This window comes from Chrysemys picta, chromosome 6 (genome assembly GCF_011386835.1).
Source record: "Chrysemys picta bellii isolate R12L10 chromosome 6, ASM1138683v2, whole genome shotgun sequence".
NCBI classification, from domain to species: domain Eukaryota; kingdom Metazoa; phylum Chordata; order Testudines; family Emydidae; genus Chrysemys; species Chrysemys picta.
The window spans coordinates 55,719,865-55,745,860 of NC_088796.1; the positions used below are offsets into that span (position 1 = coordinate 55,719,865).

Sequence of the window (25,996 nt, forward strand, 5' to 3'; positions counted from 1 at the left end):
GTCATAGTTACATGCTGTGGAGTTACAGTCTTCAGCATTTTCTCTCTCTTTTTTGCAAACCCAAACATAAAAAAATCAGACTGCTTACTAAAAAGAGGAACTTCATTTTGGCGGGCTTCTGTTCACTTTATGATTTGGCACAGGCAGAGATAGCTGATGGAAGAGTGATTTGAGCCTCAAAAAAAGGAAAAAGTTGTAAAGGACAAATACTGCAGATCAACCACTCCCCCCTCTCATTCTGTCTCTCTCTCTCTCTCACACACACTCACACACACACACAAATTCTCCCCTTCCCTCCCTGCAACAGAGAAAAATCTTGATAGAATGGCAGGAAACACGCACAGAGTGGTCAGGGAAGGATATGATGTCAGCAACCACGAACAATAAAAGGTGTAAAGGTGCTTCCTTCCCTAAACTGTTCCAGAAGTGCAAAATGGGAACCAAAACTCTCCACTTCCTTCTCCGAACAGTACTGTCTGAATCTGTACGGCTGCAACACCCCAGACAGCTTTATTTGAACAAGTCACAGAAAGGGTAGTAAGGAGTATCTAAATAGGAGAATCAAAATCGTTATTTTATAAACAAGAAGGTGACCCCAGAAAAACTTAGCTGATTAAAGTTTTCATGGTTTCATTACAAAAGAAACAGACTTGCCATAAAGATTTTTCTCTTTTCTTAGGCAGCATGTTTCTTGAGTAGGCTTATTAGATTTAAAAACAAACAAACAAACAAAAAACCAACAGAACAGCTTGTATATTATCAAAAAATGTAAAAAAAAAAAGAGAAATGCTGTAAAAAAATCCTTTACCTTGACAGATAAAGGCCTGATCCAAAAGTCCACTGCAATCAATTGGAGTCTTTACATTGACATAATTTATAAGCTTTGCATCAGGCCCTACAGGAAGAGCTAAATATACCTATAATGCTCAACAGATGATGTATCAGAGAAAATTTTGTTTTCTTTAATTAAAATAATGACACCCCCCCCTAAAAAACAACCCCCCCCCCAAAAAAAAACAACCCCAGCAGTTAATCCCCAGCAGTCCTTATTCAAACAAAACTCCCACTGAAATTTTACCTGTACAAGGACTGGATGATCAGGCACAATGTACAGATAAAAAGAGCTATACCATTTAAAAAAGAGATACATTGGATCAAACAAAGATGCTTTTGAATCCCACACCTTGTACTGTTTAGTATTGCAATAAATATAGAACCAGGGCAACAGTCACTGGGCCAAATTCTGCACTGAGCATATTTGTCTCTGATATAATTCTACCAAGGTCAACAGAGATATCACTAATGGTAAATTTGGCCCTTAAGATTGTATGTGATTGCATGAGTGTAACTGAGGGCAGAATTTGGCTTATTAAAGCAACTTTTTATAACAGATTTACATATTTCATGTCATCATCGTTGCAATATATCTGTGATACAGAAATAGTGCACTCTACTGTATGGTTCGTTTGGGCAAGAAGCCATGCAACAAATGAATGAGTCATTTTAAGATTTCAAACATCTGTCCACAACACTCTGATTTAGAAATTGAATATAACCTACATTTATGTGTTTTGATCTTATGGTCAGAATACCACATTAAAAGATGTGGGAGGGAATTCATTCTAATCTGCTAAACTTATCTCAGGAGAGCATGCATTTTTCTACAGGAAGCGTAAGACAAACATTTAAATCATAACAGAGTCATAACATATGAATATAGACTACTGAAGCTAGCATATGTAATACTGAAAAAACATTAAACATGATGCATGGACTAGTGAGTGCAACAATTTTATTGATCCTTTCATTTGTTTATTTTATCTGAGGTAAAATGTCTTTTGTAAAGTAAAACTTAACCAGTTTCAACATATTCTTTACACATTATGCCAGCTTTTTGCAAAACAATTTTTAAAAAAAGTAAACTACAGAATGCTAGCTGTGAATTCAGTAAATGGCAAAATAGCCACAAGCTCACTAGCTGCAAAATCAATTCTCTCTCATATTTAGACGATTCATTATCATTTTAAGAGAAAACTTTAATAATTTATCTAGATATGCTGATTTTAGTAATTTTACTACTGACTTTGAAGGCACCTGCTGAATTTATAAGGTTTTCTTACCTAATTAATATTTTCTTTCTTTATTTATTTTAAGGGGGAGCAGAACATATCTACTTTATTTTCAGTAGTTAGTCTCCACTTCAAAAGAAATAGCCTAGTTATTATTCTTATTGATGTCTGACTGTACATCTGATGTGTTCCTGAATATAGCCATGTTGCCTGGAAAATCCCTCCATTTTACTTTGGACTCCTTATCTCTTATATTTTTGCTGCATTATTCCTCTAGCTGAGAGGGAAGCTGAGCTGCTTTCTTCCTGATCAATACTGTTTTAGAGCTTGCCTAGTCAAGAGTTCATAATACAGTCGCACTTCCCAAGTTCTGAAAACGATGGAACACATCACCACTAAGCTACCTCGGAACTAGAGAAGGGCCAAGCCAGAACCTTGACTCTGACCCTTTCAAATGTTTGGGGTGATTTTTGATCCTTCGATCTAAACTGCTCCCCTTGGTTTCGTTCCAAGTCAGATGCCAAACTGGAAGGGGTCTATTTTCAGGTTCCAGTTGGGTGTTGATGAAATCATATGAGATTAGATGTTCATTTTCATCCCATTCTGATAGGATTTGAGCCCAAGATGGTGGAAACTGCATGAGAGGAACTAGTACTGTGAAACTGCTGCCATTTGGGGCCGAAAACATGTGAAAATAGGTTGCAGGTAATATTAAATCTGGAGTCTGGCCTAAACTTAATCCATGTTGATACACTGCCTACTGAGCCAGCCTACCAGGTAGCACAGCAAGTTTCTAAATGTAGGGACAGATTGTGTTCTAAGGATTGGCATGAGAATGGGACCCTCAAATTGTGGATCTCCCTTCTCTCTGCAGAAAGGGATCAGGGGGTTCAGCTATCTCTGTAGCAATTATATTCCTTTCCCCTGGATCCTGTGCAGGGGCTCTGTGTGAATCCAATAATCTGCAACGGGAGGGAGGTGGAATGAACAGGACATTTGGCTGAATGATAGGATAGAGATGAGACAGTCTAGGACTGTATTAACATTACTGACGCACATGCACTGTACTGGTGAACCACCTAAAGAGGTGTCCCAGGGTGGGCACTATCTGGGGAGTTTCTATCACAGTGGCTGCACTGAAACTGTGCTGCTAGGGAAATGGGGCAGATGGCAGAGACCTGGTACCCCAGAGGATCCTCAAAATCTGAGCAAATCTTGGGAGATCCAAGGGTTCATGAGCAAGAACCCCTGCTTTCTTCCATGGAAGGGCAAATCCTGCACCCACAATGGGGTCCACAAGGTGTCACTGCACAGTTCCCTTCCCCCTCCATTGGTATTTCTCCATAGGGGCACAATATGGTTCCTGTACATTATATATATATATATATAATAACTTGTAGTTATCTCATTCAACTTGAAAAGTCTGATTCTTAAGGAACATATTTTGGTGCTATATTAGATCATTTTTGCACCAAATACACATCTTTTTTAGATGGCTCCTCCACCCACCCACAGAGACATAGAATCTTCTATACCTCTGACTCATCTCCCAGGACCTGATTCTTCACTAACTGTAGTTTTACATCAACATAACGCCACTAATTTCTGTGGAGTTACTTCTCATTTATACTAATGTAAGTGAGAGAAGAATCAGACCCAGAACTATGATTGTTCACAGAAAAAGGAATGTTTTCCTACATCACAGGCCTAAAAGACATAACTCTTATCCAGATATTTTTGTTACTTTGTTCCAACAACCTAAGATAGCTGGCATATCTTATACATGGCACTTCCTTTCTTATCAGAGAACAATCAAACAAGACTGTCCCATTCCTTCTTTGTATCCAACTCCAGAAACTTGTCTTTTACCATAGTACCTTGGGGTGCCGTTGACTTTCATTCGTGGAGAAAGAGACGAGGACAAGCCGGACAAAGGTGAGGTGACCATAGTACCTGACCCCACTAGTAATGTCAGGTATTAAACAGTGGTCTTCCTGAAATATAAATTAGTCTGCACAATACGGTGGATAGTGTGTTGAGATGCTAACTGTTCATTTATTCTATCATCGTCATTAACAAGGAAAATCACAAATTGCAGATCTTGCGCGGCCCTGCTAGTTTATTCTACAGAAGTGTTAATTTGACAAACGTAGCAGGGGTATAAAAACTATGAAGCTTCCAAAACTCAATTATGACAAGGCAACTATCCCTCTCTTCCCAGTGACACAACAGCTGAAAATTCTACATTAAGACTTCCATTCCCGAGGACAAAAGGAGATGAAAGGTATGTCAGGTATTTAATAAAGCTAATAGAAAATACTGCTCTGAAAACACCAGCTCTTAGTTAAATAGGGGTGAGAAATCTGCTTTTGTCTGTGAAACAGGTTCTTTTTACTTTGCAGCTCAGAAATTAGGATAGAACACCTCTTTTAAACAGGTGAAGTATATACAATTGTAATAACACCTGAAGTCAGAAGGTGTCTGTTCCTTTAAAAAACAAAAAGCCAAATTCATGCAGGGACACCGATATAACCATTTGATAATAAAGGATTTTTTGATATCCCATTTAAGCCTTAGGATATGGACTATTCTCCATGGGTATGTTATTCAGAATCTTTCTCCACTCCTGGGTTTCTGGGTTGCAGCAGGGTACAGTTCCAGAAGGAGGAAGGGTTTTGGCTGCTGAGAGGCAGGATAAATAGATATACTTGGTGGAGTGAGTCCTGCACCATCCCTTACCTTCCAAAGCTATCTAGCTCCTCCGCATGACTGGCCTCCTGACATGACTCACCTCCCCCTTCAGCAGCTTCTGATATCTCCCTCTGTGTGTGCATCAGCAAAGAGGAGATGCATGAAAAGATCTTGCCAGGAGAGGGGGAAAACAGCCTGGTGTTGGCAGTGGGGGAAAACAGAGACATGGATCCAGTGACTAAGAAGCAGTGGGTAAGGAGCCTGAGAATGTTGGCCTGCTTTGGGGTGGGGACATCTTCTGGTGCTTTGCATTGGGAGTGTGGCTATGTGTATTATGGGGGGGAGGAAGGGAGCAAGCAGCAGCTGTGTGGGTGAGAGGCAGAGGTGGAGAAGCTTAAGACATATGTACTTGTCTTCAGTAACTCAATCCAGAACATTGATTATTACACTTCAGTACTCTAAAGGGTTAAAAGAGATACACTCGAGATACCTAAGATCCATCTTGAATCAGTTAAAAAGGCATCAAACTAACACCTAATTCAGCATGCTGCTCAAGCACATCATAGTTCTTATTTAGTTTTGAGAATTACATTAGGTAACTAATTCATACTTTCCATACAAGGATTTGTTCTTCTAATTCTTCATAGAACTGATGTCTAGCAGTTTTCACCTGAAGGCTTGAAGAAGCAAATTTCTACTGGTTCAGAAGGTGTTTACCACAAAGGTAAACCTAACATTGTCTGCGAGAATAAAAGCCACTATCTAGCATCACAGCCTGTCTACAGATCCCCAGCTGTAACCACTCCATTGCACATGTAGCTGGTTACTTTTTTTAAACCTCCACCCCCTCACCCGCCCTACCCTCTCCCCCCCCCCCCAAAAAGCATTTTTGGCAACATCTAATATAAAAAGTCAGCATCCCTGACAAATATCATCTGAAGACGGATATACAAAATACACTTCATTTGTACAAGGCTGCTGTGTTGTTACTGCTTTTAGGCCCAGACTACAAAGAGACTTAGGCATTGCAACACCTAGAAAATCACAGGAACAATACTGTGAACCACAAAGCCTGATTTAGGTGCCTAGGCTTCTATACAACAAAAGGGGAGAGAGGCACCTTAAACCGCAATCCACAAAGCCAGCACACTAGACAGGGAGCCACCTAAGCTCCCATCAATGAGGGATGTCTGTGCTAAGCCCTACCCCCTCTCGGAGATAGATGCCTAAATCCAGGGTACGGGGAGGCACCTATCTCTGCTCATGATCCATTAATTGGAGGAAGATAGGTGTTCAGACACCTAAGTCATGTTTAGGGCCCTCCCACCCAAAAAACAAAAGGCCAGAGAGTGAAGGAGAACCTTCCTTATAACCTGTAGCTTAGTACTCACCTAGGATGTGTGAGAAATTCAGTTGAAGTCCCCCTTCCTCCCAAGGGGAAAAATGGATTTGAAGAGAGATCCACTGCCTCTCAGAGCCATTCTAATTCCTTCACTTGCCCAATTAATATTTAATTATAGTGGAAAGATTGAGGGAAACCCAACATCAGAATAGCCCAAAGCCTGGTGGGTAAAGCACACACTTGAGAGCCAGCTAATCCTTGTTTAAATTCATTCTCCCCTTCCAGCAGGGGACTTGAGCCGGATCCTAGGTGAGTACAATAACCACTGTGCAAAAGATTATATGGGAGATCATCCCCTCCCACTTTGTGTAAACTCATTTGAGGGACCTGATCCAGTAGGCAGCCTCTAAGCTCACCTAACGGATCAGGTCCCCATATGAAATTAAGGCAGCTGAACACCTATTCCCGGTTTGAGAATTGCTCTGGGGCTTTCATGGACACCTAGCATAAGGCAGCACTGCACAGGCTCAGGGGGGAAATAGGCACCCAGGAGCCTTGTATGAAGCTGCAGCATGCATACTGAGAGGCAAAAACTTGGGTGCCAAGCAAAGTTAGGGGCCTATGGGGTTAGGTTGCATCCAAGCAGTTTTGTGGATTACAGAGGTGCCTAAAAATGGGATATAGGTGCCTAAGTACCTTTGTGGATTTAATCCTTAGTAACCAAGTGTACTTTGTTTGCCAATCTCCATTCCATCTGGAAAGAGAATTTTTTTCTTAATGGATCATCGTCAACATTGCTCATTTTATTATCATCATAGGAGTAAGCTGAACAAAAACAAAACAAAATCAATAAAAAGATACATTAGCTAATCTTTTTTGTGGCCTTGAATGTACATTATGTTTACTCAGAAAAAGCACTTTTATAACCATATTGATATACAAAGTAATTTCTGACAAAATAGTCTTAGAAACAGAAAACTGCAGTAAAGCTGAAAGGCAGCACAGTATAGAGGAGCATGCCCAAGGCTGAAAGGCAGTCACTCCTGACTTCTAATCTTGCATCTGCCACTAATAAATTAGGTCATCTGGGAATTTGCTTTCAGTTTCCCATCCATAAAATGGGGATAATACCCACCTACCTTATACAAGTGTTCTGAGGAATAATTAGTTAATTTGAATATTTGTCATAAGCTACAGATATACTTAATATTATTAATAAATAGGTTCTGCAATTTTCCTCTGGCATAGATAATGAGAAAGTGCACAAATATATGAAGTTGCTCCCTAAGCTAAAGCAGATAGCAAAAGTTTAATAGTCATAATCTCTAGTCCCAATCATTTAAGATCAAAAAGTTTCTAATTATATTATTTGTCAAAAGCATTTAGATACATATACTATTCTAGCAAAATAACCCTACATGTTAATATGTATCCTCTCAAAATAAAGATATTTGACAGTACTGTCATACATGGCCCAATATGGTACATAGCACATTCATCAATTTCCTGTTTCTCTCTCTCTCTCTCTCTTACAGCATCCTTATCAACCTAATTAAAGCTTTGTTCATTTGAAACCTCAGATGACAATTTGTTTAACTCTATCCCACTGTGGTCTTTTTATAAAGAGAATTAAATTTGATCTTCTGACAGCAATTATTAACTGATCCCAACTGGCCCCAATTAAGACACATGGCTCACAGGCCTCAAAATCCAATAAAATGCCATGTCCTCTCTTTCACTTGTACATCTTTCTTTACCTTGCCTTATTTTCTTAAAGCCAATTAAGCTAGTCTTATCAAGTGGAACTGAATGCTATTGTGTAGACTAACTCAAGACACAATGTATCAATTTACAGTGCAGACACACTAAAGTATTGACAAGAATTCTGAAGTCATATCCTTCTAAGTCTTCCCTGTTTCAATTCACTTAGATTCTAGCAAAGAGAAATCCTTAAATGTATTCACTTGTGCTGCATATGACCTACATAGCACTTCCTTTAAAACACTGTATATATTTAAACAACAGTGATGAGAGGAAACTATTTAATAGCCATAGCATAATTTTTAGATTGTTTACAATGCTATTACAAGAACACTTTCCTCATTTCAATATTTTCCCCTCAGAAATCATCTTAATTTCACAGCTTCAAAGGAACATGGTGCTCATGAGTAACTTCTGAAATTAACCTTTTTTACCCTTAATTTCTGCTCTAATTTTTTCACATATGTTCAGTAGTAAGTTGTGAAGCAATGTTCCCATGCCTTCACATAAATGCAGGTAGCCCCAGGATTTGGAACTCATTGATTGTGTGCCACCCCAGGGAAAGGGCTGAATTATAACCAGCCTCATGAGACTGAAGTAGCTTCTATTCACATCTGGCTCTCCTTATTCTAAACTCTAACACCTGCCTCGAAATTTAACCCCCATCTTTTGCTTTGAAGAAGAAATAGGACAGATTTATCTATAGCCATTTGCTTTAGGTCAAGGCTGAACCATGTGATGTTCTGTTAAATTAATTGCAGTGCAATTGACATTGTTTGACACAGTTTTTAAAAGGATGATGTTCAAATCACTTAATGACTAGATTTCTTTCCCTCTATTTAAATACATGTATTCTTGTATTTCTCTACATGTAACGTACTGTGGATGATAACTTATCAACATGCAACAAATGCTGTATGTTGCAATGCTTGTAATGAATGAGTTATAAAAAACTAATAGTACTGTATTGTCACATTGTGCCATCACAGTAGTATGCAAAAACTAAAAAAAGCTCGGCGCAAGACTGGTTCCATATCTTTTAACTCATTAACCATGCTGGAAAATGTGTTTTCTATTTGCTATTCTTTTCATTACATGCTTAACAAATGTAATCACAATAGTACTTAGACTTGAAGGAGATACAAAGATATTGAAATTGCAATGCAATCTTTCATTTACCGGTAGAAAGATGTGCAAGGTTATGCAAAACATAATCAGACATATGTTTCCTCTCCAGAAGGGAAACACTATTTTCTTAGTGAAAAATCACAAAATAGATACAGTACTTCCCAGTTTTCTAAAAATAAAACAAATCTCAACCCTTGATCTAGTAAATGTAATTGATCAGAAAATAAAACATACTGACTTTAAAACACAGGTACCACTTATGCTCCCACAAATTCTACATGACCCCAACAAATGTTAACTGTAACATAGAGCATGAATAATGATTGCTTCTTCATTTCAACCAACTGCACTCAAGTTTCAGTAAAATCAAAACAGATTCTGAATGTATTGTGCTGTAAATGATTTCTCATTGTATTCTGATAATCTTATATAAGACATGATGTTAATTTTAGAACATACTTCTGCTAAAAAGGGCAAACCCAGAAACAGATTTAGTGCAAAGAGCTGAAAATATCCTGTGGAAAAAAATCTGTAGAGAAATCAGACCAACCCAAATCCTGCCATTACTCAGCACTGCAGTGACGTGCAGATGTTTGTAGTGGTTTGAGGAGCCAGCGGGGGCTGGAAACTCTACGTACTCGACTTCAACATGATTGCAATTGAACCTCATCAAAGTAAGAGTTCATAATTTGTCACAGAAAACAGCCAATTAACATATGTTAGCAAAAAGCTCCATAAAGATAAAATATGATTTAAGACCCAATGCAGCTGTCGGAAATCAAAATTCTGCATTTTTAAAAAGCAGTATCAGGCCGGGCCTCACAATATTTAAACTGATAATGGCTACTATGTTTAAAAAATATGAAAAACATAATTATAGTATTTCTTCCAGGTTTGGGGTTACAGCTAGGGCACTCTGGGTACTGAAGCACTATTTACTATTCTTACGTATTGCTGTAAATAGTTAAGACCTTTGCCAAAACACAGCAGTTATTTTGTTTTAGTGCTATTTTAAAATACAGACCTTCATTGTGAGTGAGGTGGCCTTCAGTGATGCACTTTGTTGTCAAGACATTCCTCTGAAAACACAGCCTGTCCTTTATCTTTACAAAAATACAGTTCTGTGAAACTGCACTGCTGCCTCAGGGCCAGGATTGTGATCTCAGTTACACCGCAGCAACTCCAGGGTAACTCTACTCAACAGATTAAGTTATTCTGTAGTTACACTGATGAAAATGAGATAAGAATCTGGCCCTCAGCTATCGTTAAAATAAAGATATGCACAACATAAAACAAAATGTGTGTTTTGAATGTGTGTATATGTGTGGGAAGTGGAGCTTAGTGCTTTGCTAACACTTTTTACACTGACTGTGATGTAACTGACCCCTATGTTTTCTAAACCGCTTCTTGATAAATCTCCATTCTAGGTCCTTTGCATGGATAAACCTTTAAAGTCACAGATTTTATGGCCAGAAGGGACCACCAGATCATCCAGTCTGACCTCCTGCATATCACAGGCACCAGCACCACCCAGCACCCACACACTAAACCCAACAACCGAAATTAGGCTAAAATATTACAGCCCACTGTAGACTAGACTATTCTGGGCCACGGGCACAGAATAGGAGGGACTGATGTGGACAAGTGCCTGAAACCCCCCCAGTGACAGGGATATGATTAAATGAGAAATACCTAGATAATCCTGGCAAGTGATCTACACCCAATGCTGCGGAGGAAGGCAACCCCTCCCCCCAGGTCACTGCCAATTTGACCTGGGGGAATACTCCTTCCTGACTCCATATTTGGCAATCAGTCAGACCCTGAGCATGTGAGCAAGGACTAGCCAGCAAAGCACCTCAGAGTGAGAATGCTTGGTGCCACCTCTCCAGAGCCCTGGCCCTCTCCATCCAATGTCCCATCTCCAGCCATGTCCATCCCTGATGCTCCAGCGGAAGCAGATGTGGGGAAAAAAAACCCACCAGAAGACACTGGAGAGATGGGGTGGGGAATCCTGCCTGACCCCTGTAGGTGTCCAGATGAGTGATTAGCATGTTATTTTTTTTAAAAAGTCAGTTATTTTTTCTTTTATAATGTTTAGATCACTATGTACCAATCAGTAGCCTCAGTAATTTTAAAGTAATCTATTTTACCTAGTTTGTTTGTATGTGTGTGCGTGTGTGTGTGTGTGTGTGTGTGAAGACATAGTATTGTAAAAGGAAATGTTTCCTCGCTTTCTTTCTGGAAGAAATCCAATAAAGACAAAGTTTTTAGTTAATTCATTTTAAAATGTGGTTTTAATTTTCAGTAAAACAAACAGTAAAATTGATAGAATGGAAATACAGTGCTGTCCACAAAAATAGAATGGGCTTGAAAGTGGTCTATTTTCCCACTGAAACACTGAAGATTCATCAATGTAGCATCCATTAATGCTAGAGCGTGTAGTGTGTGTCCATGTGTTCTTCACTCATCATGGGAAGATCAGACTCTTAAAACATTGCTTACTGCGCTGGGGCTCAACCATCTGTTACAACTAAGCCCTGGCTTCTTAGGTCCCGATTAGAGAGACTTCTGTACATGCTTAACTTTACACACTGAGAAGTCACAGTGTTTAAAGCAAAGCATATGTGTAAGTTTTTTTGAGAGCAGAACCTAAAATTGCTCAACATTTCTGCCTTTTCTTGCACTGGCCAAGTTCTAATCCCATTTATATGGTGTAAAATTTACTAACATCCTCTACAGTGCTTTATTACATTAAACTTAGGCAGAAATGAAACATTACACATATACTTTTTATTAAAATATTTTGAATAATCTTTGGGTTATGCTGTTTTTTCCCCCTCAAGGGTGTGTTCACAGACTCTCAGTAACATTTTTGATTAAGATCTCAGCAATAGATGAAAATCCCAAAGCTACTCTGCAGTTGAAACAGTCACATATCTTTGACTGTCCCGAACTAATGACAGTAAACTATGTAGCCTCTAGCTAAATAGATTAATTTCCAGTCTGGAATGAATAGACAAAAAGACCGGACAGAACACGTGAATACTAACAGCATTGTTACAGCTAATAACGAAAACACAATTCTGCCCCTAGAGTTTTTTTTAAACAGAAATAATAAAATTCAAGGTGCAATTCAAGTAGTGCTTTATAAATGGTAAAATAAACAAAAGTCAGACAAATACTATGTTTTTTTTCCCCATTATATTTCCTCTGACAATTTCTTGTGCAACCACACTACAAGGTTTAGAGAACCCAGCTTCAAATTTGCTCTTTATTCTTGAAAATAAAATTGCTTAATAAAATTGCTGCCAACCCTAAGAACAGAGTATCAAAAAGCAAGTGTTACACATACCAAGAAAAAACTGTCTGACAGAGTGATTTCCTATTTTGTAAAGTTAACTTTTCTTTCTGTGTAGCTATAATCAGAGACATTTACAATTAGACCAAGAACAAGTAAAAGTAAATTTCAATCCATTGCCTTTAAGGCACATGTTTTCCAAGCATGCAGAAAATCAGATTTGAGGTGTTGTTTAGTTATCATAATATCTCAAGATGAGAAATCTACACCATGGTCTTTTTACTTCAGAGTAACAAATTCTATAAAATCAAGTACTATAAACATGTTCATTTTCCTATCTATTCTTGTTTTAGGCCTTATATTAGGGCATAATTCAGTGACAATTCAGATAATTCAGTGATGACCTCTGCTAATGAGTGCCACTTATGGCACATTGTAACCTAATTCAGGAAGAAGTTTATAGCTCTTTCTCCAATTATTTTAATAACTAGTTTCTCAAGTTTGAAAACAGGGACCCTAAGTTAGGGTATCCAATTCTGTGCCATTTGCCTAATGATGTACCTATGCAAGTCAATGACAATTTTACCAGTGACTTCAATGGGAGTAGGCGCAAGGTCTTGGATGTTGAAACTAAATAGACATCTGGGTGCTGAAGGGCCAATTTGAATGTCCAAAAGCACCCTTATGTAGATTCTTGTAGTTTCTCCAGAGTCCTGAGGGTTTATAAAGTTGATATTTTTTTTCATGGAAGAGGTGGTTTTGGAGTTTTGGAGTTTTGCAGGAGAAAAGCAGACAAGAGGGAGCAGAGCTTATTATTCCCTTAGCGTCTGTTGCTGGCCAGCCTTTCTGAAAAATAGGTTGGGCAGCTCTGGAGCCAGGATCCTGACTAACCATGGCATGGAAAGCCACAGATCATCGCATCTGAATAAAGCCTGTATGGTAACAAGGGATTACAATGATGAAAGGAGTGGACTACTATTGTCCTTTTATGATTAAAAAATACTGATTCTTCAATAGCCCAACATACAAATGTTAACACCAGTAAAAACAAAATATATTATATCTACTCAGGATGGACAGTTAGAAATGAAGGGCTCAATTCCATAGCCATTCCATGGAACAGGTACAGAATAGGCTGCAAATGTTCTATAATGACTAACTAGAGCTACTTTGCACTTTCTCAGGTAGAAATCCCAGGTCCTTGAAAGCCTACAAGGATACTTTTAAGTCATTTTGAATTATCCAGCATCATTCTATACCAGCCCAGAGATTTACTTTTCCACACCAGCTGCTGGAGAGAAGCATAATCTGATTTATAATGATATCACTCTCCTTTTATTAGGAGCTCACTCGTCAGTTGTTTTTTGGCTCCAGTAGATGAAAGCAATTCTCTTGCTGTTTTTTCCTGTTTAGTGTGGTTTTGGGACCATTTATAGGCCAGAATCTTTATTTTTATATTTATTGCCTGTTTTGCCTATGATGTTAGATTCCTAAATAATTTGTTCCAGTTCATGTAGCAGCTTCTTCAGAAGAGAGAAACTCACCAGTAAGTCAGTGACTCCTGCTGAAACCTCTCACATTTAGCACAAGAAGTTAAGAGGGTGGATAGCCTGGTCGCATGCCCATAGTAGTTTGTTTTTGGCAGCCTCAATGCAGTCTGATCCTGCAGAGATACCTCTCAATAAGAAAAAAGGGAGCTAAAGATTGGTGGTCTGGATGCAAGCCCACATAAATTGATTCTTGCAGCCTCATGACATTCTGTTCTGCAGGTAAGAAGCACTGGAGGTAGAAGAGCAGTGACCTGTCCTTTGATGGTCCTAGCCAATATGGTATTTCAGCTGCCTGACTGATAATATGGTGGAGAGGAAATGCAACATCCCACCCATAGCAGACAAGTTAGAGAAGATGGAATTTCAGTTTAGATGTCATGGAATATGGAGAAATATGTCTGCAAGCTAATGTGCCGGAGGTCTCTTTCTGCTTCAGATGCGTAGAAGCTGACTGATCCCACAAAATAGAAAAAAAAAAAGAGCAGATTCTGAAGCTATTTTAGTTTGGAAGGTGCAGCCCAACCTCCCCTTTGTCATTCCAGAGCAGAAGCAAAAGATTTAAATAAGGGTGTTTAGCCAATGCCCTAGGAGTTCCAATATTGCTGCTCCTACTGTGTCTGGAAAAAGGGTTGGATTCTGTCAAAAGGAAACAGACTTTCAACCTGCCAGAAACAAATCACGCTCCATGTCAAGACAGAATTAGATATAGAAGGATAGTATATTTGCCTCTGTTTCTTCAGCCTTATTTTAGTAAGGAACTCCTCTCCCAGGTAAAACCACAAGATTAGATGCTCATCTTTTTCATGACCTGTCAGCCTCAATTAAGCAGGTGTCAATTACTCTTAATCTGAGTGATATATGGGCAGCCCTGGCTAATGCAAGAGACACTTTCCTGACTCCCTGCAGCCATACCATATGTTATGATCGTGTCAGTTCTCACAAGCCAATCAGAGTTAGGCTGAGTCAAATTTTGAAGAATGTAAGTTCTTCAAAGGTGGGACTGTTTCTTTCTATGTATTTATATAGCACCTAGCACAATTGGCCCCCATGACAACTGGCCATTACTCAATTTAATTAATTAATTGTATTTGAATGAGAGACCTCCAAAAAACAAGTAGGTAATATAGGAAGTGGTGAGTTGCATTCCCATCTGAGACAATCTTGAATCAATGGTATTAAAGGACACTATACTGATATAGGAGACAATGCTTCAAATGAAACCTAAAACCAAAAGGTTAAGGATGTTAACTCTGGTGTCCTGGCTAAATTCCAACTTGAGTTACTATATTCTGCTCACCTAAATTCTCATGCAATTGAATAAGACTCTCTTTGCTTCCTGACTTTGACAAATGTAGTGTCTCTGTGTGCTATTAAGCAACTGCAATGTTCCACCCTAAAGGTGGTTGCATTTTTAGTGCCAGGGGCACTGATCATTATATACCCATTGCTTATCTCACTGGTAGCTTGGAGGCTTAATTAATTAATATTAATAAAGTGTTTTGAGCTCAGTAGGTACTATACAATTAGAAAGCATTTCTATTAATAGCAGATTAGCAATTTCTAAGGTCAGCAAGGTCTTTCTCTTTCATCACTCTTTTCAGGAAAAGAACATAGAAAGAGCAAATACTGATAGGACTCTTTTTCAAGTGTATTCCAGAAATGAATGCTTAACTCAAAGAAAAACATTCACATTTCCTCCTCTTCCTCCCCCAACTTACTGGCTGTAACTTTGGGAGTTTTTTGTAGTACCGTCATATTGGTGGAGGGAGCCATAGACCCCATGATGCCATCAAACACTATGAAAAAAAGCCTTTGAGAGTGTATACAATGTATACAATGTTCTACTCCGTTTCAGCGCTGCTTCAGTTACAATACAGAACCAAGATTCCACAAAAAGACAAAGGGGTCATGCCTACTTCAGTTTCTCTTTTAGAAATGAGAGCTTATTTTTCATTGTGACACCACTTATGATGTCCTAGAACTACCTCTTTGGATAAATTTTGGGAAAAGCATAATAAAAGTACCCTGGCCTATCCCTCACAGTTAATCTGTCAGTTGCAATTCCAAAATATAAGTCTAAACTAACTCATAATTCTAACATCGAATGATCTAACAATGTTATATTCTGAAAAGACAAGTCCTATAGGCCGGAAAAGATACAATCTCATTTCACTCAGTCCAGTGGTTTTGGTCAAAACAGAGATCAATTGCAGACCAAGAAATGTTCCTGTATGAAGGTGTCATGGCATACACTTCTATCTGAGCTTTTGGGCTTCACACATACTATCACAGACCTATGGATCCTGGACATTCTCTCTCAGAATTTTTCTTAGCATTCACATTGGTGCACAGGCAACAATCTTTTTATATATTCTCAGAGTTCTGTGGGTGTCTCAGGTGGGCTCACACATGAGTAAAATTACCACTGTCCACTCAAAAGAGGTTATAAATCCACTCCTTGCAGACCAAGGGAAGGATGAATGCCCTTTCCCATTTCAGTCCATTCCTGGTCAGGCGAGTAGTCCTGAGATAGACAGACAATGCCTCCACCAATCAGAGAATGGCAGAGGATCCTGATCCAGGAAAATATCAATCTCCTAGGGATTATGGCAATCCATTCCCGTATCTGAAGTGTTGAGTTGCCACGCCAACAAACTCATTTGCACAAATCTGAGGCAAGGGGAGTTGTGTCCTATATAATTTCTGTTATTAAGTTGGGGGAGAGAGGATCGCAGCAGGGGCATTTCATGACCGTGAGTATGAACTAGAAGGCAGACATGTGTTTCTGAAAGTGTAAACAGCCTAAGTGCCTAAGAGAAGATTATGTCTTTATTGTCTGGACAGTCAGCCCTATATATATAGTTTAGACAGTGTATGGCAGCTGTCCAACAAACAGGTGACCATGAGTCTAATAGTTCCTGACTGGCCTAGGAGGATATGGTAGCCCAAGTTCATTGTGAGTTCCATACCTCTTCTTCCCTGCTGACTGCTCCTGTGAGATGGTTTACTACTATATCATGGACTAATGTTGCATAGCAATCCCAATTATCTGTGTCTCATAACATGGCTATTGAAAAGGCACATCTGAAATGCCCAATGTTATTACTGCCCTTTTATATTCTCCTTTGTGTTCATATTGTTTCTTTCAATAAAATGTATCCACAAACTGGACCTTGTGGAAAGTCTCAACATTCAAGAAATGTCAGATGTTTTATTATTCAGAATGTGCTAGATAGGGTCTCAATGTTATTACTCTGAAAGTAGAGGCTAAAACTCTCAATAACATGAGAGATAAACTGTGACGTTGGTCCCTGAGGTAGTCAGCTGCCTGATAACTTTCAGCAAATGGTATTTTTCATGTCAGGTCACCATTTCCTCCTTGAGATTTTATTTTAATACTTGGCATTTTTAGAAATCTCCTTCAAAGTCTTTTATGGGCATCTCAAAAAGGTTCCTTAACAATGGCGTTCCTGGTTCAGTGTTTTCAGCCAGACAAGTAGAAAAGTTGAAAACCCCTTTTGCGCAGTGTTTTCTTATCTAGTTTTCCATCCAAACATGTTTCACTTCAAACATGTTACTTACTTTTAACCCAAATTAGGATTCCAATTTCATTTGAACCAGGAGGCATGACTGCCCACTTTGTGTCAACATTCTAACAGCAGGAAGAAAGAGAGACTCTATTGTGTGACTGTTAAGCAGGACTAGTGGGATTTATCAGAAAATAACATTTTTGACCAGAAGGTCAGATCAATTATTTGTTCTGTTCAGAAGTCACAAGCAAGAGAAGACAGTCTCCAAAGAGCAAAAATTCTCATTGGCACAGGAATGCATTAACAAGAGACATACACAGCCTGCTAAAGAAGTGGAAGTGAAAATTCACTCTACCCAGTTGGTTTTGACACCATACACAGGGCAGATCAGAAACGTCTCCATTCAAGATATGCAGCAGTGGAGGGGAAGCCTCCCCTTCCTTGGGTGTCTCCCCACATCTTGCATGGGCATTCTGAGAAAGATGAATGCTAGAAGCTGTAATTTCTCAGTAACACAACCACATGTACGTTTGGTACATGAAATCCAATTTCTGTAGGACATGGAGAAACCATATACACAGGTGAGAAAATACCCTTACCGGCCACTGTTCGCAACCTCTTAGAACAGAGGTTCTCAAACTGTAGTCTATGAACCATTAATGATCCCCAGAGCTATTGTTAGTGGTCAGTAAAGAGCAGGCTAGTCACATTATGTTCTTCCTTGTTTCCATCTGCTACACTGAAAGACAGCTAAATGCATAATTAGTTATTATTAATTAGTAATATTTCCTAATAGTAATTTGTCATGTATGCTACATAGCTATAGTTGCCACAGGGATGTTAATCTATTGCCACTGAGGAGGGAGGTGGCCCACAAAGTCTGACTGTAGATAAAGACAGCAGTTTGCTAGAGATCTGTGGTGGTGGGCTCCAGACTATTGCTGGTGGGCTCCAGACTATTCCATCAGAGGGAGATATGGGGAGGAGAGTTGATGGAATTTTCCTCCTCCTTTGCTTCCTCCCATGGAATTTTCCATTTAATCAGAATTAACTGCTTCTTCAGAGTCAACGGAGTAAACTCTAGAGCACACAAGAGTTATGAGCAAAAGTAAATAAAAGTAAATATAAGGTTCAAAACCAACACAATACACTAGATGAAAACCTGCCTGGAGAGGTCCAATACAAGCAGTGTCCAAGATGATACTTTCTAGTTTTGCCGAATTAGGGCATCCTGGATTAAGATACAGCAATGGAAGGATTATTGCTCATTCTTATTACAGTTCGCAATGTAGAATCCCACACCAGAGATGCTGAAAAGATAATATCTGAGTGCCACAGATATGAGATAAAAAGAGCAGAAATTGAGAGGAAATAAATCAGAACTACAGCTGTCCACATTTCCCAACACTTCCCCAAATATCTGTCTAGACAATCCTTTATCTGCAAGTCAGGTCAAAGGACCATTCCATAATGTAGCAATGTGCATCTTGAATTTACTGAAGTACTCTGATCACATTTTACAAAATGTCCAAAAGCTTCCCTGAAGTTTAAATATCACAATCTGTCACGCAATAGTACCATCTATGGGGTCTGACTCTTGAGCTGTGTTTGTTTGGCACAGGACCCAAGGAGTGGAAGAAGTGCAAAACTGGCTTTATGCCGCAATTGCAGCTTCCTGATTCTCGGACCAGCAGAAAAGTCAGAAATATTTAACTGTTGAGTAAAAGAATCATACAAAAAGAAGTTGAAAATAATCTGAAGGGTAAATTTTGCACATTAAAGCACACTCGGTCAGTTTAGTTTCCTGATAGCTGCACAAAATAAACTTCAAAGTCTGAATCAGACTGTATTTTGGTAGCTTGTTTTTCACTTTAACTTCTGAAAATTGGTCAGACTCTTATTTGGCTTCTAATTGCAAGTGACAGAAAAAAAGGGGTTAAACAAGATAAAGAGGGGACTTGATCACAAGCTTGCATTTCTTAGTACTCTTCAATTTCAAGAGCAAATCCACTTTTTTAAGGCTGAATTTCAAACAACTATTGCCAATTGCCAACTTGACTTGAACTCAATCATTTAAAGTTTACTGCCATTGATAACTTCTTTTTAACCTGACACCATAAACTTATAATTAAACAACTTCATCTTAAGAATTCCGAGATATAATACAATAATAGACTGCAATCTTCACTGATAAGAAATCTGCTAGCATGACCTTGTAGAAGGGTACTTTGGATTCTAAAGTTTGCAATGGTGTTAAATCCAGATGAATATGACAATATAGTAGAAATATTTGCTATGCTGCAGTGATTTTAGGGTTTTTTTTAACAGAACCCAATCATGTTTCCCTTGATGTCAATGGAAGATCACTAAGCCCTTAGTGAGAAAATCACTTCAGTGCACAATTAACATCTTACTATTAGGCCTGATGGGGCCCTCTGCAATGGTGTAATTTTATCTTTAGTTGAGAGACAGGTAAATGTAATATTCTGAATTTTGTACATTAAGATTATTGGTCAGTTAATTAGGAGTACTTTACTTTTCTCACACTTGTATTCTGAACTTTGTTCTGTTTTTCTAAAAGCAGTATAAATGTTCATCCTTTACATTCTACTGAATTAATATTAACTTTAAACAATCAAACAGCTGTCTACTAATTATGTACCTTTGTGTTGTTTGTTACAGAAAATGAGCCCACTGTTACTGCTCTGTGTCTTCTACAACACGATTACACCTCACTCACACTGTGAAATCAAAAGATGGGCAGGAGACATGTGCATACCATATAGAAACGGTGGCTTTAACACAAGCTCCCCTCAACAATGCCATGTACTTGCTATGTTGTGATATGATTCCCGAGAACTCCCACCTGTTCTGGGAATAATGACAAGAAATATAGTTCCACATTAACTCCCCCTAACCCTGGAATAGTAAAAAAGGATCTACTTTACTCAAGGGTGAGTGAATACCACCTTTGTTGGAGGTATAGGAGTTTTTGCAGGGTTACTTGCAACATGCTGAATAAGTAACACAGTACCAAAACAGCATACATCCTGCCACTGTCTTCTTCACTAAATCTAACATACATTTTAAATATCTTCTTCAGCATAACCCTTCAGTAAATATGTGCTAGAACTGCAGTGCATTCTCAGGCTCAGATACTGATTATCAACCACTCAGCCTGAGATTATGATAGCAGCAGATTCCCTTGATTGGATTATAGCCTTAAGGCTGTGTTCTGACTTTTTGCATCCAGACATGTGTATCTTGTTTCCCCCCTGCAGTTCTATGTAGTCACATAAATGCATTAGCTACACTATATTCAGCAGTAAAAAACCAAAAACAAAAAAACCACAAAACCAAACAACAACAAGGGGAAAATAAGAAAAAGAAAAAAACCCCTGCCTCCATAAAACACCATATTGGAAAATGTGCTACCATGCTCCAATTTATGCATATGGAGGATCAGAGCAAATCCTGATGTAGACACAAATGTTATACACAGTGTCCTACAACAGGTACAGCCTCTATTAGAACCTAAAAACTAATAGGCATTAGTTGTTCTGATAATACAGGATGAGCCTTGATTCAGTCAGCTTACTTATGAATTTATAAGGTGCCTATTACTTTGGTATCTGAACTCATGACAGTGGTCATGATGTCACTACCTTTACCTCCACCTTCTCTGTTTGCAGTACAGTACAGCCTCTAGTGATGAGGTAAAGTTCACATTTTAGCTTTGCATATACTAGAACATGGAAAATAACCATCAATTCCTTCTACTCCATCCAAGTTTAAGTATTCCAGATTAATGATAACACATGAATGTGATCCCAAAAAAATAAAACCCAGTAACTGTGGAAACAACCCTCCACCAAACACCAGTGTACTATGAAAGGGATCTAGGGAGACTGAAAGGAGAAATAGAAAACAGGAGGTTCCTTGCAGTGGCTTCTTTGAATACATTTGTTCAAGATAAAAAAGAAAGGGGAACAGGAAAACATGCATGCCTGTTAAAAGGAAAACCTTTTTGTGTCAAATATATTAGAGAAATTGTTCAAGAACAGTTCATCCTTAAACAAAGATTGCTCATGTAATGTTGCCAAGGTCAGGGTCTGCCTGGGTTATCAGCCATGTACCGAAAGTGCCAGACACCCAAGTTAAAGCTGCCTACGATTCCCTTCCCCCACTGCATAATGGCCCATTCCTAATTGCATGCTGAAAAATCCAGGTGGGTGAATAACCATTTCCCACAATTTAGAGAGGAGAGTTGCATTCTGACACACTTCTATTTTAATTGTATAAATTCAGACATATGTAGGGCACAAATCCCTGCAGAACTGTGTCCTAAGTATTCAATCAAGGGGAAAAAATCGTATACAGTATTGTAATTCTTATGGATAATTCTGAGACAGTTCATCATGAACATTTTTTCAAGTATATTAGCATATAATGCATTAAAGCACATCATCTTTTTTAATAAAAAAACCCAGGAATCTTATGCTTTTTATTTACAGCAATCTGGGGGAACATATCATATGGGATGGAATAATTTACTGCTCATCAATGCTTTAAGTTCTGCAGAAGATCTGTTACTTTAATTTATCAATATCCTTCATTGTTAACATAAGATATAGCATAAGTAATAATGAGTAGCATGTCCATATTGGTTATTCAGCCCCTAAACTGTAGCAGAGCTATTGTTTGTTCTTTTGAATAAAAACAGATTAACATACCTCCTTTACAGTTTTGTATCTTGAACGAATAAATCATAAAGCAAAAGAATAAATGATATTCCAGGATGCTACAATAAAACTTACTCATAGGAGTCATTGCTATTAAAAATTTACCATATTCTGTTTGGATGCCAGTTTACCATCTAAAGATTAAGAATATAGCACACTGAAGACTCTCCAGGGAATAAGACTTTACAAATTCCCAATTTAATATTAAAATAATGGATCAAATCCATCCCTGGTATAACACCATTGCTTCAGTGGAGTTATAACAGACATGATATTCTCTGGTTTTTTAAATGTATTTTAATCCATCAAAACATTACTGAAAATAATATAATTAAAGACATGTGAAAAAGTAACTATAATCTATACCATCTGATCTGGCCAGACAAGAAGAATATATTAAACCTACATTTAGAAAGAGCTAAATATTGTGGAGTACAGCTTCAGGCATCATGTCAGCTTCCTCCAGTTCCTTCTTCTTGCTTTAAATAGCGCATTTGTAAAACCTGATAAAAACAAGGGTGTTTTATCTCTGCAAAGTAGAGTACCATGTAATAATACATACAGGTCAGAAAATGTGATCGGAAGTTTGAATGCCATTATCATGTTATTAAGGTAAGTCCCATTTACGTAGTACCTTTCATCTCAAAGCATTCCAAAACACTTATAAACATAGGCCTCAAACCTGCAAAAACGTATGCATGTCCTTAGCTTTCCCTATTCTATTCATGTCAAGGAACTTCTCACAGTGCGTAAAGTTAAGCACACTGGTAAGTCTTTGCAGGATAGGCTCCAAACATAAAAACACATAAGCACATACTTAACTTTAAGCACTTAAGTGTTCACTGAAGGCAGTGGGACTACTCTTGTACTTAAAATTAAGCACACGCATAAGGGTTTGTAGTTCAGGGATCATAGATGCTTTTCCTGCACTCTTTGTGCACTGAAAATTTGAAATCAATGGTTACATAAGAAATGCAGTACCAGACACTTAACATGTTTTACAAACTACTGGTAGGCCTCAAGATATACACATTTGAAATGTAGGTCCCTCTGGGATGAAAAATGACTGCTGTTTATCAGTGCACACTATATAATTGTTTAGGGCAGGAAATGGTGAAGAATGTTCCAGCTGAAAGTGCAGGGGGGATGTAGGTAGGCAAAATGTAAATACTAGATAAAAAAATTAGCCAGAACATTGGAATAAACACCCCTACTACTGCACAAAGTGCCAAGGAACCTTTAAGTGGTAAGGACTTAACTTGTAAGTCTCTTTAAAAAGTCAGCACTGGTGGCCTTCGAACCAAACTGGAACACCAATCCAGTACAGAATTCTGCCTCCTGAATCACCAAAAGGTGAATTTCTGCAGCAGCTATATGTCTCTGAAAAATCTTGCTTCCGTGCATTATCCAGCCCACTTTGCTTAGCTTGTGAGATCCGATGGGACCTAGCTACAGCTAATTTAGGTGCTAGTGAGATCTGTAGTGAAGGATTGGTGGATCTGTTATGACCATTCTCCAATCAAAGGCATAGGAGCTACAAGATCTGTAGTAGCAGCAGCAGAGTAACCTAAGAAGAGGATCCATTCCCATTTTAAATTCACCTTAGCACAAATCTTAGTGACTTGGGCTGTGCACTGGGGACAAGATTTATCCTGATAAAGAAAGGAATAAAGCCTCAATTAGAGTGATTTTACAAGTTGTCTTTCCTAGGTATTATTATACTAAATTTACACAGGGAGGCCTAAATCCTGCATGCCCCTGCTTCAGTCAGTAGTCCCATTTACTTTACTGGGTGTGCTCACATGAGAAAGGTAAACAGCATCTGGCTTCTAAAACTACTACACAATTAATTATATATCAATTAATTAATTAATATGCCATTACAGTTGTCTATAATAATCATGTTACTTTTAAAATCCTCCTACTTTCTGCCCCCAAGATCCTTGGAGTGTGGCACAGCATCATAAAAACAATTCTGAGGTACAATAATAAAAAGTAATCAAATACTTCTTCTTACAACCCAAAAGAAACTATTGAGGATGAAGGTAATACCTATGGAGATTATAAGGATCTGAAAATCATCTTTGCGGGAATAAATGTAAAACAGACTTTGTGAGGGAGCCTGATAGCCTAAAGCCCACTACAGCAAAAGACATAACTTGCCAAACAAGATGGGATGATGAGATTCCTAAAAGTTGTGTAGCATCTGAGTGGTGATATCTGTCAAGATGATGCACAAGAAAGAAGTCTTGAAAACAGTCATTATCTTCACCATTAAGTCCTTTAAAAACCAGCAGGGCCAACTTAATATCAAACCTCTTCTTCCTAGCAGACAATGTAAATGAGTCAACGTGGAGCTAATACTATCACATTTGCTCAATACAAGAAGTGAATGTGCTGCTGCATTCTGAAGAGGCTGCAAATGACAGAGCTGAAAGCCTTTCTAGGAGGGAATTACAATAATCCTCTCCCATCAGGAGGGCATGTGTTGCTGTTATAAGGTCATCAAAGGATAAATAAGGGTGCAATCTCCATGAACTATACAACTAAAAAAAGGTTTCAGAGTAGCAGCCGTGTTAGTCTGTATCCGCAAAAAGAACAGGAGTACTTGTGGCACCTTAGAGACTAACAAATTTATGCTGTATGCATCCGAAGAAGTGGGCTGTAGTCCACGAAAGCTTATGCTCTACTAAATTTGTTAGTCTCTAAGGTGCCACAAGTACTCCTGTTCTTTTTACAACTAAAAAAGACACTTTTCTATCTCATTCAGCACATAGATTTCCACAAAGAAGATGTGGATGAATGGGATACCAAGATTCTTAACCTGGCTACTTGTGTTGAAATCCCTTCAATAAGCAGGGACATGCATGAAGAAAAACATCCTTATAAAGATGATATGTAGCCACTGGCAAAACTTTTGCTTTCTCTGGATTGAGGAAGAGGCAACTGACAATATCATCCAAGCATTCCTTCAGCATGAAGATTGTACTTGCAGAATCCATGGGCAAGAGATATACAGTTGTGTATCATCAGTGTTCTGCCAATAGCTTTGCTACTTAGCGTTCTTACATTACCCCACTGTAAGCACATAAACTATGTGACGTGACTCTGCTGTCTGCCAAGCTAACCTTGAACTTCAGCACCACTCTGAAGCTCAATAAAGTCCTATTATCATTAATTTGATAGTCAGCACAACAAAATAGTTGGCTAATTCAGGCATAAAGCTTGGCATTTGGTAATATAAACCATTTGATTTCCCCACACATGTGCAAACAGAGATTTCCATGCATTTGTATGTATTTAGCTGGACTATAAACTGCAAAATGTACTGCAAGTAGTACTTACATGACATACACAAAAACTAGTTGTGGTCATGCATAACATTAAGGCCTTGCATTTCTCTTGATGACTAAAAATGGGTTTACAATTCAGCAAATTGAATTAAGGTAAATAAAACATATATTATTTGAGGTTTCATCATATAAAATCAGAGTTTGATCCTGAAAACATTTTAATTATTCACTTTATCAGTGACGTACAGTATTTGAATTTTAACATTTATTGTCTCCATAATGAAAAGTAAATTACTTAAAAAGCAACTGTATGTGACAAACAAATTGTTTGGCAATATTGAGTATCGTAAGTACTAAAAGCAACTCCTTGTATATCTGTGGCCCGACTGGAGTGGTAATACCAACTGGAGAAAAAGTTCAGGATGGAGTAGAGTGAATTAGATAATGAACTTCTGTTAACTGTGGCAGAAACTGCATGAGTAATTTAACATGTTGAAAGTGTGCCCCAAACCCTCCAGGTCTCAGTAGATTAAGAGCTGATTAATTCTTAAACTACAACAGTGATAGTTCTTCAGAAGCCTTGGTAAATAAT

At 38.3% G+C, this 25,996-nt stretch overlaps 1 protein-coding gene across 49 annotated transcripts in view; it reads right to left on the minus strand.

The window, feature by feature from the left end:
- Window positions 1–25,996, minus strand: part of MEF2C (myocyte enhancer factor 2C) — a 156,506-nt gene that overhangs the window by 86,840 nt on the left and 43,670 nt on the right. For 6 of the 49 annotated variants that reach the window (XM_065599171.1, XM_024104507.3, XM_065599180.1 and 3 more), the window contains exon 1: window positions 89–543. The exons of 38 other annotated variants lie outside the window; for them this stretch is intronic. The gene's annotated coding sequence lies outside the window, so the exon portion shown is untranslated. Of the gene's footprint in view, window positions 1–88; window positions 544–6,798; window positions 6,928–22,517; window positions 22,615–25,996 lie in introns of those variants that run through there. 5 more of the 49 variants (XM_065599159.1, XM_008167467.4, XM_065599175.1 and 2 more) reach the window with 3 other exon arrangements.